Source organism: Accipiter gentilis, chromosome W (assembly GCF_929443795.1).
Source record: "Accipiter gentilis chromosome W, bAccGen1.1, whole genome shotgun sequence".
Taxonomy (NCBI): Eukaryota; Metazoa; Chordata; class Aves; order Accipitriformes; family Accipitridae; genus Astur; species Astur gentilis.
In genome coordinates, this window is record NC_064918.1 from 30,261,036 (window position 1) to 30,274,355 (window position 13,320).

Sequence of the window (13,320 nt, forward strand, 5' to 3'; positions counted from 1 at the left end):
CTTCAGATGTGAAGAGTATTCTTAAGATAGCCTGAATTTCATCCCAGGTGTAAACACTCGGGTCTAAAAATTGATTTAGTCTTTCAGAGACCCTTAGAGGGTCCTCAAGTAAACTTCTCATTTCCTTCTTAAATTCTCGGACGTCCCCAGAATTTATGGGTACCGATACAAATCCTACTCCACCTTGATTTCCCCCCATGGCAACTTCTCTTAGGGGCAATAAATGTGTCATTTTCTGGTCTCTCCGAGTCCTACTTCGATTTTTCATCCCCTCTGTTTTTACCGGGGCAGAAGGGGTTGGGTGAGTGGGTAATTGTGGATATATTTGGGGTGGGGATGGAGAGGGTGATGGATTCGGGGATGGCGGGGGATTCGGAGCCGGGACATACGGGGGTGGGGAGGGTTGGTTAGTTGGGGCCCACTGTTCACGTGGGGGTCCCTTCGTCTTTTTCTTTTCGGTTAAGGCAAAAATATAATTTCTAGCCGAGGACATTATCCAGAGGCTGGCATATTCACTTTCTTCTAAACTAAAAGGTTCTTTTTGGTTCACATATACATTCAGAGCTTGACATATCCAATCCTCAGAACACCTGAACACGGGCCAGAATACATGAGGATTGTTGAGAGGTTTCCCACCCCAAATCTCAATACAATAATTAATAATTTTTTCTTTAGACTTATCTTTTCTCTTTGGTGAACTGTCCCAATATCTTATCATCAGGCCTAAGGGACTATCAGGGGGTATGCCTGGTAACTTATCTTTCTTCCCCGTCCCCATGGATCCAGAGGGCTTGCTTTTCCTCTGTCCCATCTTCCGAGGTGCCCTTACCCACACACACACTCACTTCCCCTCGGTCGTGACTCGCTCCCTCGCGGGCTACGAGAACTGCACTACTGGAGGGTCCGCACTCATGTGATCTCAGAGAGACCTCTCACACAGTCGCACCTCGGGATAACCACCCCAACCAAACGGCTCACAACTTATATACTCACCCGATCCTGGGGTCTTCGCTTGGTCTTCGTGCACAAAATTTAAGGGGTCCTGCAGGTTCTTTTGCTCAGTTATCGTAATTTAAAGGAGTTCGTGGGTCCAGGGTGTGGTGGCAGCACCTTCTCAAGACGGGGCTATCCAGGGATAGGGCGCCTCCCCGCTTGCGAAGGCCCGCACCAAAGAACCTGGATCCGAGTCACGGCACCAAATCTGTTATAGACGCTTGTGACAAATTGTAGGAGCCAATTTGTAGTGAATAAAAAAGGTCGAATTTATTAGCAAGCAATAAAAGAGGAAAACAGCACTGGGCGGCCGGGGAGGCAGTGCTCCGCCACAAGCTCGCAACTTTCTGTTATAGTTACATTCTTTTATACAGTTTATGCACCCCTCCCTTGTCAATCTTCACCTTGTCTTGTTTCTCTCTTTTTTTTCCTTTGTTTGTGTAGGTTCATTATTGGGCAGATTCGGTCCATCTTCTCAAGGGGAAGTGTCTTTTTGATGTAGAATGTCTTTTGTTGTGGAGATATGTAGTCGTGGTAGAGTTAATCCCCTTATCTAGTAAATTATAGCTGTTGTCTTTCTCTTCCTTATCTAGTAAGTTATATTTGTTATTTTTCCTTGTGACTTTTACGCAACATTTAAGCACTTGGGGGTTTTTGGGGTTTTTTTTTGTTTTCTTTTTTTTTTTTTTTTTACACAAAGCATTCGTTTAATCACAATGTGTGTCTTCCCCCTTCCCGATTAGTATGTAAGTAAATTATCATATTGTTGTTTTAACACCATTAGCCGAATTGATTCTATTCTGCTTTGAACAAGGGCTACAACTTTTATCTAAAATACACGGACCAAAGGTCAAGATTAGCAGTAAGACTTTTAGGGGTAATTGTGGAGAATGTCTCTACCCCCATGTGCGATTTAATGAACAAAGTTAACCCGTTCATTACACTTAGCTTGATTTTAATATTAAAAATGACACCCACTTGTGCATAATGAGTTTGTAAATGTAAGACCACCTTAATATAAGAAGTTAGGTAATTATCTAGACATGTGTAGAAGTACTTTTTTATATATAAATTGTTTGTAACCAATCATGTATTTTGTTACCACTTTTCCCTTGATCCTATATATATATAAAAGACCCTGTTTGTGTTTCAAGGGTGTGCTAGCTTTGTGGAGTTACCACCTAGCACCCATCTTTGGGCAGACATGGAATAAACAAATATCTTGGCTCTGTGTTATCAGCTCTTTGCACACCAGGTGAAGAACCCCATTTTGGGACAACACTTGGGGGATGATCTACTTAACTGTGACTTTTACTATGGTTTGAAAAAATACCTTCCTAGCTCAACTGTCAGTAGTTAATTGATATTTATAGGAACAGACTAGGAAACCAGTCTGTATACTGCAGTCATTACTGATGCTATGGAATCAGAGGAAAAAAGTGTAAACCAGCTTTCATTTTGTTTTCATTTCTGTTTTCTTTCTAACCATTTTCAAAAGGAAATTTGAGTTTGCAAAAGATGCCAGACAGCATCCATGGAGACTGAGATCTCCCATCCTGCTGCATGGGGATCAGTGACAGCTACAGCTGCTTACCTGCATGCTTGCACCAGATCTGCAGCTGCAGCCTGAGTAATTTTGAATTCTGTATTTGATAAGTGTTGCCGTGGTTACTGTGCTCTATGTGTGGTCTTAAAGGGAAGAGGGTCTATATTGAGAGACAGCAGCACAAATGTTGGCCACTTCTAGCAAAACAACTCAGTACTGCCATAGTGTCATCTCACTTTTGTAGATGGGGGAAGCTGCCTCATTTGGGTCAATTCTGCCTTTATTTTAGTCAGAATTTTACTTTAAGATACTTTTTCTCCCTATATAGTCTGTGCTGGGACAGCCTTTAATAGCTTTTGTGTCTCACTAAGAATGGGTATGGGGACTAAAGGAGTGCAAGGAATGTGAACAATGCCACACAAACAAAAGAGGTATATGGTCCCTGCACCTTATCAAATCAAAGGTATGATTACAGAAGCAACAGAAAAGAGTTGAGTTGAATTAATGTAAGCTCAATGCACAGATTAGCATCCCAACTATGTCTTTAATATTTTTATCTCTGAGCTTGAGATATTTGATAAGCATATGTTTTATTCATCAGTGTCTCTTTATTTTCTTCTGAGTAAAATGATTGTCACACTTCTGAAACTTTACGGATCAATATTGTACTTTTAAAGAAAATTATGGGAGAAAGGCAAATAGGATATATAAGAATTGTGTCGTGGTTTAAGCCCAGCCAGCAACTAAGCACCACACAGCCGCTCACTCACTGCCCCCCATCCAGTGGGATGGGGGAGAAAATTGGGAAAAAGAAGTAAAACTCCTGGGTTGAGATAAGAACGGTTTAATAGAACAGAAAAGAAGAAACTAATAATGATAATGATAGCACTAATAAAATGACAACAGTAGTAATAAAAGGATTGGAATGTACAAGTGATGCGCAGGGCAATTGCTCACCACCCGCCAACCGACACCCAGCTAGCACCCGAGCTGCGATTACCTGCCCCCACTTCCCAGTTCCTATACTAGATGGGACGTCACATGGTATGGAATACCCTGTTGGCCAGTTTGGGTCAGGTGCCCTGGCTGTGTCCTGTGCCAACTTCTTGTGCCCTGGCTGGGCATGAGAAGCTGAAAAATCCTTGACTGTAGTCTAAACAATACTGAGCACCAACTGAAAACATCAGTGTTATCAACATACTGAGCTCAAAACATAGCACTGTACCAGCTACTAGGAAGACAGTTAACTCTATCCCAGCTGAAACCAGGACAAATTGCAATGCCATTATAACCAGGTGCACGAGAGTATTTATCACTTTATAACAGCTTAAAATAATTTGTGAATATACAAAATGTATACATAATTTTGTGTCTGCTTAGTAATAAAAACTAAACAGCATTATAAATGACCTGACAGGCTCAGAGCATTCATGTCATGCATGTGTGTGTGGGGGTGAGATATGACGTGTTTTACACATACTTTACTCCTGTAAATGCTAAAAGGTCTAGTCCCCAGCAACATGTGTGCCTATGCATGTGTTCAGAAGAGGAAAAGGACTTGCATGGCCCTGAGACTGCTCGGGCTTAGCCAGGTGTTACACTGACTTCCAAGCTGAGATGCAGCTTTTGCCCCACGTCAATACTGCATGTGGGGCTGCTGGACCTAACATGACGGTCACCCCAGCTGGGTGAAAGCAACTTACCCCTTGCATACCAGTGCCTAGAGGGGACTCTGCCTCCCCCCCAAATTATACAATCAACAGAGAAAAGTAGTTTATGAAGAAGAAATAAACTGAATTCCACTTTTATGTACACAGACTGTCTCTCTTGCTAGGCCCAGCCAAAGTAGCTCAGTCAGTGCTAGAGCTAGAGGGAACACCTTGTCCCCAGACTAACTGGTCCATTGCCTTACATCAAATTACACAGCTCAGCTTTACATATCTCAAGGCCAGAGACAGCAGCACAATTTCTGAGCACCGGGGCCCAAGAGTATCTCGGCAAGAGAGGAGGAGAGATGCCCCAGGGGCAGGTGCCAGCTGCAGGTGCAGCAGGGAGGCAGGCAAGGGTGCCCAGGCCCAGAAGGCAGCACCTCAAATCCTGTAAGGGCCTGTACCTGCTCTTTGCACTGTTTCCTCGAGGAGCAAAGAGATAGCCTGCAGTAGAAATGAAAGTTTCAGAAGAAGGCGGAGGATGGCAAAAGAGAAGGCCAAATCCACATGCAGGACCAGCTTTGGAGCACGAGTCAGCTACCTTCAGCATAGGCATGGATACACCAGCTGGATGTGAAAAGTAATCAAAGGATGTGAAAATGCACTGAACAACATGTTACTCGGCTGTATTTGTGAACACCCCCATCCTATCAGATAGTGCTGGGTGGCACTTCGTTCAGAAAGAGTAACAAGTTACCTCACCTTTAAACTGGGTTAGGAATGTGCCCACTGCAAGGACTACACAGCACCTGGGAGAGGCAAAGGCTGTCTCTATAAAGTCCTTAAGAAGCAATCAAGAAAAGCAAACCTATTGTGGAGGTTAAGCAAAGGTTTGCGCCTCCACTAGAAAATATGCAGAAGTCTAGAAACAAAATAATTATTTATACTAATGTATAAATTCTTTATACTAATGGCTGCGTTGATGTAGCTGTGATGGTATAAGGATAAAAGCAGCCAAGGTTTGTCGGGAGATGCAGTATCTTTTATTAGATTAGGACATGAAGAAGGGCATATATGCCTGAAAGACTGCCTGTTTTTGCCAAGTATAGCAAGCAATCTAGTAAAAGACATTACCTCTCCTGACAAGCTTTGCCTCATTTTCATTACACTGTAGAGTCTGTCTTTCTTTCTTTCTTTCTTTCTTTCTGCTGGGCTTGCTTATACTAAAAAGACCTACTTTCTGCGTACAACATTGATTTAAAATTGCTTTAATATTATCCCAGAATGGAGGGAGGAGGTCCTCTACTATAACATCTTTCTCTCACAACAAACCATCACAAGTGATTTATTAGTCTGGACTGAAACTGTGCTGGAAACAAACTAAAACAATAGATTCAGAGTACAACATGTTGTTCATGTGCTTGCCATATGCCTATGGTGCAAGCGCTGCCAGGTCTACACACAGTTATTCAATATTAAAATAATGTTATTCAACTTTTATGAAATTTCATCAGTAAAATGGATTTCTATAATCCAGATGTGATCAGTGACATGGTTTAATGACAGGCAACTCTGGAAATCAATGTGATTATCAACATACAGGCTATCCACTCAGTGCCATCCATTTGGATGTGCCAAATAGAACAGGAAGAAAAACTGTGGAGACATTTTGTCACTTTATTTATTGATCTATTTATTGTTTTATAATGTGGGTAGGGCTTTGGAGGAAGAAATTTGTCTTTTAAACCCTGGGTCTATAAAATCAAAATGTAGGGGTAGTTAGATACTGTTCTGCAAATGTTTGTGTCAGACACCAGGAGCTTCTGCTGTTTCTTTATGAGGAATATACCATTAAACACCCTCCTGTGCTACATTGTCCTGGAGGAAAACAGTCCCAGAACAGTAATGGGAAGAAATAAAATTGTTAGGTTTTGTGATAAAAGGACAGACTGCGCTGATCAGGCATAGGACATAGCCAGACAAACGTACTGACCAGCCAACTATTTACATGTGGTCTTTTTACCTCTCTATTTTCCCACTCTTGTTCCTCCCCAAATCATCTAAATCCATCCCTTTCCCCACCTCTGGTTTCTCCCCTAAATGCCCCATAATAAATCCTGTGCAATCCTGACATGGTCTTCCCCTGCATCCCATAATGTGTCCCACACCTCTAAGCAACAACTCCCCCTCAGTCCAAAAGGTGTTCCAGTGTTGACTCATCTTGATGGGTTCCACACCTGGACAATGGGGCTGATGGCTCTCCTGAGACAGTCCTGTGAGCGGTCCAGATAGGGTGTCCCTTCCTCTGAGTCCTTAATTTGGATTCCCGTCTGCCATTGTGCCCTCTGAGCTTGTGGAGATGGGCCTGGGAAGAACCAGGTCAGGGTATTATTTGGACTCCTCCACCTGACATTGTCTGTCTGAGCTCCTTTGTGGGTGTGCAGATGAGCTTTTATCACATAACCTAACAACATTTAGAACCAAGGTGGGTTTACCATAAACTGTCAAAATTAGGAGACACAGTTAAACATGAAACGACCCTACTGCTATCTGTCGTGCTCGAGACGGACAAAAATGACAAGACAACAAAACTTTATATAAGCAAGGTAGTGCAGAAAAAACCTTTATTGCTGTCTTTCTCTGTTCATTTATACTTCCTTTCCCCTTAAGCTTCCCCAGATGTGTCTCTTTCTTATTGGTTCAAAGTTGTTATGCTGTCTTATCATTGGTTAACATTTGCACAGTCCATCACAACTCAGCTCCTCTGCCAAAAGGACACGTACGCCTTGTCTTGCGGTCGACACTTCCTCAAAACTTGTTTATCTTACAGTTCTTCTTGTTCCTGTTTGTTCTCTCATGGGTAGACTGGAATCTTCTCAAGGTCAAAGTCGTCCTGTCCAGGGGCCTCAGTCCAGCTGAGGCCCCCCCCAGCTATCAGAGCCATACACTCAAAGAGCTCATTTAAGAAGCTCAGACGAACAGACTTATTTTAAAAGGGAAAAGCTCACATCTCAAAGCAGTAAGTATTTCTCAAAAGTGCAGCATTACTATTGTCATGCCTGGGAGAACCTGCTGAGTGGGACAGGCCACACAACTTCTTGCAAAGAGCAACAAGGGTGACATATCTTCAACTCATTCTCACTGTGTGACTGGAGTCATGTTGTTGTCCCTCAAGCAGGGTCATTTACCCGGTGTGCAAAGCACCAATATACACACAGAGCAGAGGTATTTTATTCCAATTCATGTTTGCACAAAGATGGAGGCTAGGTGGTAATCCACAAAGCTAGCACACCTTATACCTAAATGGGCAAGCAATTTATACAGTTTAGTTTTACATATTTAGTTTCCAAAGTTCTTCCCCAAAACTATTACTGGTAGTTGCTTATCTATTACAGTTTCTATTGGGGTAAAGTTTTCCCCACTTGGAATTAAAAGTACAGTGTTCTTTTATTCTACAGCACATGCTCAAGGAGAGTAGGGGCGGGTTAATCTTTTTGGTCTTGAATTGAGTCAGTGGTCGTGATCTCCCCCTGCCACCTTTACCTTTCCTCCCATTATCAAAGATTTTTGCTGACTTCCTGCCTATTAGCAATTTTTCAACTTTTCAGGCCTCCTGGGGTAGGATGTTCCCTTCTTATCAGTCTTTTAGTTCTTCAGGGGCACAGTTGTTAGCAAGGCATGCATTGTTTATACAAAGGGTATCCAGTTTCACAAGACTTTTGTAGCCTTTTTAAGGTGGCTTAAGTACATACACCAAAACTGCAGAGAAGATGGAAGAAGAAAGGGGATGGGAATGTGTTTTGGTCACTGATGGCCACATACTTAAAGCCATGTGATAGGGAGGAGTTTCAGGGCCCTTGGGAATAAGAGTGGCCTGGAGTGAGCTGCTAGGATAACTCAACAAGCCTGCAGCCTGCCCTGTGACATGCAACAGGACAGTACAATAATAACTGTTTAAGCCCAGCCAGTAACAAAGCACCATGAAACCGCTCACTCACTCCTCCCCCCCAGACACCGTGGGATGAAGAGGAGACAATATAAAGAAACAAGGACAGGGAGGGATCACTCCCCACTTATGGTCATGTTACTGATTGGTTATTGATTATGTTATTTGTTATTGACTAGTCAGTAGCTTTGATTTATTATTGATTGGGTAGCAGTTAGAATAGCTTATGTGTAATTAGAATATAAAATGGTAAGAAGTGGTTTAGCAAAAGTATCTCTATTGTATTTTGCACATTTAATTAACAACCGGCAGCTGCTGTGAAACCCTCTGTATAACCCGGTACCAAGGCCGAAGGAATTGGCCAAAATCATTTAGTAGGAACGATTAGGATTCAGATAATAAGTAATAAGAACATATAGAATTTAGTTAACAAGCTTGAGATTTAAGGTGATTTTGAAATGGTATTTACTAATAGGAGCATATTACAACTATAATATAGTCATAGAAACTTAGGAACATACAAAATGTGCTGTGTACAATTATAAAAGAATAAGTATTGTCTAAAATTAGTTAACCATAGAAACTTTGACTGATTTGTTAGTTTTATAGTGTTTTGTCTTAAGAAACTAAGAGAGATCGTTATGGACCTTAGTTCTGTTGTTTAGAAACCCCACTTTGGTCAAGGTTCCAGGTAGTGGAACGAAGTAAAATCAACCAATGAATGTTTTAGTATAAGAATATTGATGAAGTGGAGTGACTGAGGGCCAATCATTAGAAAGGTTAAATTTAAGAATTAACATTGAATGAATTTTATGTAATCAAATACATGATGGCGAAAGTCGTACCGCGCAGAATCACCTGAGAGGTCAACTATCGGACAAAGTGAGGAAGACTATGAAAGACCACCAGAGGACTCTAGAAGACCACCAGAGACCTTCAATGCGCATGTGTAAAGGACATTAACATATGTTAATGACTTCCCAGAAATCTAATGGATATGTATAACCTTTCTCGGAAACCTAATGAATATGAATGAATAAGTTCAATATAAGGTGTATGATTTTGGTATTCGGGGTGCGTGGTTCGTGAGAGGACTCACCCGCGCACCCGGCCATCAATAAAGAAGTGTCTGCTTATCTACACTAAATTGGTGTTGATAAGTTCTTTATTCCGAGGTTTTCGGCAACAGTCATGGGCAAAAGACAGACTCAGCTTGGGGAAAAAACAAAATCAATTTAATTTACTACAAATCAAATCAAAACAGGATAATGAGAACTAACACCAACTCTTAAAACACCTCCCCCCCCCACCCCTCCCTCCTTCCTGGGCTCAACTCCACTCCTGGTTCTCTCTACCTCCTCCCCCCAGCGGTGCAGGGGAACCGGGAATGGGGGTTGGGCTCAGTTCATCACACATTGTCTCTGCCACTCCTTCCTCCTCAGTGGGAGGACTCCTCACTGTTCCCCTGCTCCAGCGTGGGGTCCCTCCCATGGGAGACAGTCCTTCATGAACTTCTCTGGCATGGGTCCTTTCCACAGCCCCATCTTCAGGGGCATCCACCTGCTCCAGCGTGGGGTCCTCCATGGGCTGCAGGTAGGCATCTGCTCCACCATTCACCTCCATGGGCTGCTGGGGGACAGCCTTCAGTCTCACCACGGGCTGCAGGGGCATCACTTCCTCTGGCGCACCTCCTCCCCCTCCTTCTTCACTGACCTTGGTATCTGCATAGGTGTTTCTCTCACATTCCAATCTCCTCCCCCACTGTAGGTTCCCCTTCTTAAATATGTTATCGCAGTGACGTGCGGAAAACAGACTCCACAATCAGTGAGATTGTAAAGTAGTTATGTTCATTCAGCACTGGGCAGCACGGGGGGTAGTCCCACCAAAGTCGTGCGCACCTGACTTGGCAGTTCGCTTTAAATTTATAGTCAAGTGTTACATATACATAGAGTGTCGCAATATGCCTATACATATGCATGACCTATCCCTGCTTCATATTAAAATTAGTTCCAAGAAGTAATTTCCATAGTCTCCTCTCAACTGCACTTGCGCAGTGCCTCCTTGTGGTGGTCGTCTGGTGGTCGTGAAGATGAAGGCTGTATGTCTTCTTCACGGTGAACTCTTAACCTTCTGTCCCTACGCAGACTCAGTTGTCCCTTGGCATTTGTCCAAATCCCAAGGCCGGTCTTGGCTGGTTCTTGGAGTCGACTGCTGCTTCTTATCAGGGACTATCTCCTGTCCCAGCCAGCCTCAACAATGCAAGCGTTAAACATCATTTCTCATCCCTTTGGTCCATGTCTACCTCTATTGAAACTTCTTTAACTTCATTATAAGCTAGATAATTATTAAACAATTCCTATCTACATCCATATATCTACTATATCTACTAAGGTTCCTTTGATTCCCCGTCTCAGCAGAGGTGCTACCACTGTCGCTGATTGGGTCAGCCTTGGCCAGAGATGGGTCTGACTTGGAGCCAGGGAAGTTTCTAGCAGCTTCTCACAGGAGCCACCCCTGTAGCCCCTCCCCCACTACCAAAACCCCACCACACAAACCCAAAACACTAAGCTAACTTGGATGCTTTACAGCAAAATATTAGGGAATCAGAACTTACATATTTAAAACAGATATTATGCCCTCAGATGACTTAAACTGACTCAAGTTACAAGCTTTGCTTGTCTTGTAACTCTCACATGGACTCGGAACTCTGTTTACATTTTTATAAAGTCAGACCTGGACATTTCAATTCAAGGTGATTTAGGATGAAGGGCTTAAAAAACAATGGTGAGAGATATGCTGAGAGGTACATGTGTGACTGTTCAACTGACTTGCTGAGGCCAGCATGGAGCCTTGCACCAAGGCCTTTGCTACTCTGACTTTGCCTAGAAAAGCCTCCAGGCAACTTTGCAGTTGCCAGTCTGCCTGGAGAACTCCAACCTCTCTCTGGCTGCTAATGACAAAATTCAATTCCTTTTTCAACTTAGTTCTTGCTACTTTTCTTTCTCCCATGTGCATGTCTGGTGCTGTTCCCCTGTGCATGAGGGAGAATGACATTCTGGTAGTATCTGAGAGATTTCAATTCTATTTCAAATGAAATGTTCAATATAATCTTAAATCACCAGTGTTGCTCTACTGATATATGTAGGTTGGAGAATGGGGTTGGAGTGGATTAGAAAGGTGATGCAAGTGAAAACTCAGACTAGAATAAAAAGGAAAAGTAAACACACATTTACACTTTCACACTAAATCTTACTGGTCAAAGCAGAGGTTAAGCAATAGCCAGACAAAATAGGAAGTTTGAGTGACAAATTAAAGCAGCCTTAAATGCTGTAAATATTAGATGAATAAAGCAGTAAGCTATAACAAAAAGGGCAATATAATTACCTTTGATCAGCAAAAAGGTATACAACATTTTTTCATGTTCTTCAAAGACCAAAAAAAAAGAATTTTATTTATCTAATGTCACATACCATTCTGTGCACTCCCAGAGCAAAATCTAGAAATATATTGTGTGGAGCAAAGCAAAAGATAAGAGCCCATAAAACAGTTAGATGATCTGTCTCCTAGCCATATGTTATCCCATAGATAGGAACAGAACAATACAGGAGATTTAGACCAAAGTCTGCAAGCAGAGGAGATATAAACCAGAACCAGGTGTGGCCCTATGGGCTGATCTCCTGTAGTGTTGATCCTTCTTCGGTATCGTGTTGACATTAGTGGGCTTTTGGTGTGAGCATGCCCAGCTGACTCTTTTGGAAGTTATTAATGTGGACAGCATGCTATTGTGAGGTATATGAAAGGCAGGACTTTCTGCTGGATTGTCAGATTTTCCAGCTCAGCATGGAACTGAAATGTGCTGTGTTCTGTGCACACAGATCACAAGCTCCAAAGCTCATTCTTGGGCTTCACTGAGCTCTTGCTCAAGCAAAACAGTCTTGAAATCAGGATTTTATTTGGTTTGGTTGTTGTTTTTGCTCTTTTTTGAAAGAATGCATTTACCCTTGGGGAGATAATTAAATGAATGTGTGAAGCTTGACATGACATACCAGGAAGATTAGCAAAATAAAGGGATATAGCTTGCAGGGAATTATTTTGAGGTCATAGTGCCCCCTTGCGGTAATGTATGTTCAGATAGCTGCATGGCTCACCATAAATTTTAAGCTATTTATACAGTAATGCACATAAAACTTAAAGATCTAACTTGCTCTCCTAACCCTGACTTGTTCTGCGTTTTGTGCAATTAAGTCTTGTTTTTGGTATGCTCCTGAATAACCTTAGTTTCTGCAGGTTTTAGTGACATACAATTGGTATTTTCTATACACAAGTTGCAGTTACGTTGCCTGGTGTGTTTCAGTTACATGCCCTTGTAGCACCCCTTGGTGATGAAACCACCTCTTGCTTTCTTGCTGCACAAGAGGGAGTTTCAGTCACCAGACAATGTTTCAATTTTTTAGTATGACACATGAAAAAGGAGCATGCCTTGAGCCACCAGCACAAAGACTTCTCCTTAGCATTCACCTATTTCACCTTGATCAATTCCCTGAAGAACACTTCCCTGCTGCACTCAGGTCCTTCCCAGGGATGAGGCCAATCCTCACCTCGCTCCCAGAAAATGGATCAATGGCCCTGGCCTATGTTAGCATTTAAGATCTGATGTTTTGTTCTCTTAGTTTTAGTAAGAGCAGTTCAATATACAGCAAAAAATATAAATGGGTCTAATTTATACTTTCATTCACTTCCCTGTGAGAAATGTGAGCCATCTCAAATACCCTATTAAGACTGAGTAACTAAGTAAACTGGATTATCTACTATACTTTTGCTTGAAATACAGTAGCCAGATTCAGCAAAAGATATCTCTTTTTCTGCAGAGTCAGTCTGTGTCGCTAGGGATTGAGCCAAAGCCGACTGAGATCACTGGGAATCTCTGCTGTCTTGCTTTCCATGCTGATAGATCACTACTTACTTGAGCATGCTAGTAGAAGTTAGATTAATCTTCTCAGGGGAATGAAAGAAATTATAATAGTATTTTATGCTACATTTTTTTAAAGCAAATATTTTAGGCTGTACATACTTTAGGGCAAGAATTACATTTTCTAGCATTTGCAGTGCTACCATAGTCTAAGTTATTAAATTGTGATAATACAAACCAGCATTCTCTACACAGAGGTTTCACATCCTAATATCTC